The following is a 6,000-nucleotide window of genomic DNA, read 5'->3' on the forward strand; positions in this document are numbered from 1 at the left end:
GAAATGAATCCCACTCTACAGAGAAATGATGATTGTGGTCATTTTTGAGTTTTGAGGACACTGGTGTTAGTGCTATGTGCTGTATATAGTTAGAGCTATTGAAACCTACACAGGGGCGGAGATAAAGTTTAAGAATCTTTTACATTCTACTCTTACTGTGAGAGGGGTAGAAGTGGTAATATAGGTCCAAAGAGTGCAGCTACAGGATTTGTATACAGGAAGGACTCAAGGGCTTTAGTCTAAATAGAACTGAAACAACCAGAAGGACTTGCTGTGAAGTTCAATTTGCCTAGCAAGAGGACTGTTTTTATTTAGATTGTTTGTCTAATAGGTGTGACTTAGAAGTGCTGATGGAAATTACAATGGGTGGAGAAAGAAGCCCCAGTTGACACCTCAACACTGCTATTGGTTCCTAGTAGGAAAAACAGCTTCAAACATCTGTATCCCATCCTTTGCCTTTTATCTCAGAAATTGCTGTTATTGCACAGTCTCTGTTTACATCCTGTACCACGGTTCTTTTATGTCAGAAGTCCTGTACAGGCTGTGAAGTGCCTTTTCCGAAGGCAATAATATGATTAGCTGTGTTGTTGTTGGGGAATTCATTTGTAATGGATCTTTAGGAATGTGTATAATCTAATAAGTCCCTTAGATATCCTAGAGGAATTCTTGGTTTCTCTTACTAATACAAGGATAACCAGATTGTTAGAATCAGATTTCCACCATTGATGGTGATCTTGAAGATTTTTAAAAAGAGATTCAGTACTTGGTACTGGGAAGTGTATGGTGAGATGAGCACTTTCACATCTTGCTTTATATGTGTATAGTGATTAGTTTTTCTGGAAAGTAGTTTGGCAGTATTTATATATCAGGAATCTAAACAGTTTCTCTTCTTTGGCTTAGTAACTTCACTTCCAGGAATCTACCCGAAGGAAGTAAACAGCAACGCAAACAAAGATCAATGTCAAGTACTTTCCTTGCAGCCTTATTGCAAGAGTTGTAGCAGATATAGTGGGTTAAGGCTCATCATCCTTCCAACCTTGTTCTTGGCAGCCCCTCTGCTCTTTAGAGACTGGAAAGCTAATACCTACACAGCCCAATATCCCTTACCTATAGGATTTGCAAATTAGGTTTCCCTCAAGTAGGTGTACCCATGTGATACACAGAGAGTATAAATGAAGCAGATGACAGACATCTTGCTATTGACCTAGACGTTTATTTTTTTCTTTTCTGTTAGCAAACATGGTAGGGATGCTGAGTTTTCTTGAATAAGTATACCAGTATCCATCACTCATTTGGGAAATATCAAGATAGGCTGTGGCAGGTGGTGGCAGTCGTCCTTAGATCATAGCTTCTTATATCAGAGCTATGGCAGTGTGTTCCTGAAGTCAGCAATCCCAACGGGGTCTCCTGATTCCCACACGCAGCAGTTCTGTCATGGGTTTCTAGGAATTGTTCCCTGACACGGTATAGAGTTCTAATTTTCTGTATTAAATGCCTTTCTGCCTAACATAGGTAGAGAGGTTTCTGTCTCCTGACTCTTCATTAGGATTGGCTGAAATCTTCAGTAATAATGAAAGGTTAAATATCTTGTAGTGTATCCCTCTGATGGGCTGCCTTACAGACATTACAAATAATGTTTTGAAGGAAGGAAAATGTAATGATATAGAATAAAACATGGTCTCAAAGATTGGGAGGAAATTGACTCTGAAATGTTAACAGTAGTTACCTTTGGGTAGTAGGAATATTAATGATTTTTATTTTATTTGTTATAACTTTATTTTTTTTTTAATTTTTTTTAAATATTTTTTTAAGTTTTTTTTTTTTTAACGTTTATTTTTGAGACAGAGAGAGACAGAGCATGAACGGGGGAAGGGCAGAGAGAGAGGGAGACACAGAATCGGAAGCGGGCTCCAGGCTCTGAGCCATCAGCCCAGAGCCCGATGGCGGGCTCGAACTCACCGAACGTGAGATCGTGACCTGAGCTGAAGTCGGACGCTCAACCGACTGAGCCACTCAGGCGCCCCGTTATAACTTTATTTTAATCTTCAAGTTTAACAATAAACCTTATTACTTACATGATCAGAAGGAAATAAAAATAATACACGCCAGGTATTTTTTAGACAAACTATTTACTAACTCATAATGATGTAAATTTTTTTTAAAGGTTGAATCGAATTCTTGGCTAGTCTTATTCAAAAGCCATTAATTAGAACTTTTGTTCACTAGTTTTATAACAAACATCATTTCTTTTCTATACTGATTTACTCTTTGCATGTCACAAAATGTGCAAAATGTGCATGCTACCATGCATATCATTGTTACTTGAAAATGAGTATTTTTTTGATGTCCAAAAGAATTTCACATCAATATATTCAAAAGCATTCTCTTTTGCTTTCTGTCTTGAATAAAGAATAAAAAAAATAGATGTACCAGGTAATAGATAATAGAAGGTAATAGGATTCAACTTTTTAAAGACAGAAACAGTTGACACTCCCAGTAATATCAAAGCCATAGCCTTGGTATATAGATTAACTCCATTTGGGAAGGAAGTAATTATGCTTTTATTCCTAATCTTAGCTCTAGAATTCATGTTGTGATTATGATGTGTTAAACTAGATATTAAAGTTCTGATTAGTCTGTCATCAGAGAATCATAGATTTTAATCTTAAAATTTTGTCTTGCACATTGCTCTATTTAAACTGTTTCTGGCAGATGAAACTCCCCCCTGTTGAACACCAACAATGAAGCATATTCTACCCTCTTGGGTAATTTATTACTCTTTTATCTATGAGAATTAACTTCTTTATCTAACTTTCATTTCTTACTCCAGTGTTTCTCAGCTTATTTCTTTTGCATCTAACCTTAATATTTAAAATCTATTATCAAATTACCCTCTGATATTCCATCTCCCAGGTTAAGAAATCTCAGTATCTATTATGTCTTTTCACATTTTCCTCCCATTTCTTTCACAGTCCCTGAGGCACACTCTGTTGTATCTGGTTCCCAACAGAGAAATACATAAAGCTATGAAAGGCCAGGTTCCTTCAATCAGGTAGTGCTCCATGAGGACATGACATAACCCTGAACTCTCTATGGATCAGGAGAGAAAGGACAGGTACTAGTATCCCTTTCTTTGTCTTCTTCCTTGGAGATGAACTGGGAAAAGGACATTATAAGGGAAAAAGTAAGATTTCCAGATAGATTAGAAAAAGAGCTATCTTTGACAAGATAGAGGAGAGGAAAAGACACCAAGTAAGCTATATAGATCCATAGCCAGGCTGTGGTTATCTTGAGTTCAGAAATTTGTGCCTTGTAAACATATCCGGTACCAAAATTTTCCTTTTTCCATAGTGGAGACTTAACCTCCTAAGACTAAAAGTGATGGCATATTTTGGACAGTTTTGCTGACAGTGGGGACCTGTATGTATGTCCTTTTTGGCATGATTCCTCACAGATTCTTTGATGTTAGTCTCCTTTAGGTCTTCAAATAGGTGCCAGTATAATAGAATGCAAAGGACAGAGAAAGTATGTTGCTTGGGATAATCAAAGAAGGTTTCATGGAAAAGAGGGATTTGAATTGGGCTGTAAACAAGTGGGTGTGATTTGACTGGTGAATGAATACTGGAGAAGAATTATATCCTCTCCACTGGCGATGATCAGCTAATAACCAGTCTCTACTTCGTGTCTTCTCAGTTATGTATGTGAAGACCCCACCAGGTTTGTTGGTGAAATGGATCTTAGTCATCTAAGTTAATTGAATTGTCAAATTCTTTTATTTTTCAAGTATAATTTTTAGAAAATCTCATTATGTTAATATGAAAAGAAAAATGTTTTTTAAAAAGTTTTTTTTAAGTTTATTTTCAGAGAGACAGAGACAGTGGGAGTGGGGGAGGGGCAAAAAGAGAGGGAGAAAGAAAGAGAATCCCAAGCAGGCTCCACACTGTAGCACAGAGCCCGATGTGGGGCTTGAACTCACGAACCGTGAGATCATGACCTGAGCCAAAATCAAGAGTCAGTTGCTTAACCGACTGAGCCACCCAACCGCCCCAAAGAGAAAAACTTTTTAAATGTGGCTATGCAGTTCTATAATTTTTATTGGCTTTATGTAATAAAATCCTTTTTTCCCCCTGTACTCTTTCCACGAAATCAGATAGTATGTTGACGATGTATGAATGAAAATCCTGCTGAATACCTTAGAGTTGTTAATAAACAAACAAGCAAACTGAGATGGTATGGAGGTGAAATATATCCCCTAAAGAAAAATAATGAAACAAGGGGAAACAAATACAGCTGAAGCTTTCGTATGTCGAGAAATGACTTTTGGATACACCATGTGCTGTTGGGAGTAAGTACTGGCTCACAAGTTTTACAGAAGAAAGCATGACATTGCTGTCAGATTAAGATTGATCTATGAATTTGGAAGGGCTAAAAAAAAGACAAAACTATTCAGAGTACATGGGTAGTCTGTATTACAAATACCACCTGGCAGAATTATTTGGTAACTAAATACTGACACTGGCTTTTCTTACACAATTTTATTTCCAACAATAGTACAGCATGACCTTCTGGAATTTTGCTATTAATTCCAAAACAAATTTGTCCGAAGATTTCAGAAATTGAGATAGAAGGGAAATGGGGCTTCTCCAAAGTGTTTTCTGAAATTCATGGAACCTTAAGTTCTTTAGACTGGTTTCTTTTTTTATTGCAAGGCATGGTCAGTGTATTTGACAATACTGGGGATTTGCAGTGACAGCTAAAATTATACCTGCAAAAAGTAAATTAAAAAGCTGAAAAAAGTTTGTGGTAAATGGGATCTAAATAATCCTTTCAATAAAACCAGCACAATTTCACTTTTTTTCAAGGAACAAGCACAGTGAGCTTTAACCTCAGACAAACAAATTTACCTAGGGAAAATCCAGGCAAACAGTAAAAGCTTGATATTGTTTATTTCTTGTATACTGAGCAAACTGTCCTTTAAAAACAACTTAAATTTCCCTTAACAAGATTTAGATGGGGGTCTATTCCTCATGTTTGAGGTCAACATCAGGTATCCCTCCAAATATCCCTTGGTGCCACTGCCAGAGTCAGAATTTGAGGTTGGATAGACCAACCTCACTAATAGGAATGATCTCATGAGTTCTTGTTTTTCTGAATGAGGGAAATTCAGAAGGAGAATATGGTCAAAATTTGGGAGAGGCAGACATAATGGCATATTTCCATTGGAGTTCTCTTCAGTCCTGCCCAAGGATGCTGTCAGCAAAATTCCATCATGGCCTCTAAAGTTACAAGTGTGTACCCCTCCGTACACACCAGGTATCTTTTTTTCTAGGTTAGGGAAAAAGGATGAAAATCCACCAAAATACATATTATTACAACAGATCTTAATGTCAGGCTATTTCAGTTCTGCAAATTCTTTCTTTCTAAATAGTCTACCCACCCCCGCTCCCACAAACTTCTAGAGAACTGAAGGTGAATTTATAAATGTGGTGGCAGAAGAGCTGGATTAACAAATTTAGGGCATCCACCATCCATAAGACTAGTGCCTTGCGTATAGGAGGTGCTCAAGAAACACTTTTTTGAATGAATGAATGCATGAATGAATGAATATACTCTAAAATGCAAGATAGGTGAGAAGTGCCCCAGAGGAGCCAGAGACTAGGCTTCTGGATTTTTGTAGCTATGTTACTCTATGACTTTCTGGTGAGGACTGGCAACCCTGCATTTTGTAGACTAGCTTTGCTACTTTGTGGGCAACACGTAATTTGAGGAGTGATGCCATATTTGCCAGTAAACACCAGCTGTTAATATAGCCCAATGCAGGGGTGCCTGGGTGGCTCAGTCAGTTAAGCGTCCGACTTTCAGGTCATGATCTCACGGTTCGTGGGTTTGAGCCCTGTGTCGGGCTCTGTGCTGACAACTCGGAGCCTGGAGCCTGCTTCAGATTCTGTGTCTCCCTCTCTCTCTGCTCTTCCCCTGCTCACTCTCTGTCTCTCAAAAATA

Source organism: Neofelis nebulosa, chromosome 7, assembly GCF_028018385.1.
Source record: "Neofelis nebulosa isolate mNeoNeb1 chromosome 7, mNeoNeb1.pri, whole genome shotgun sequence".
Taxonomy (NCBI): domain Eukaryota; kingdom Metazoa; phylum Chordata; class Mammalia; order Carnivora; family Felidae; genus Neofelis; species Neofelis nebulosa.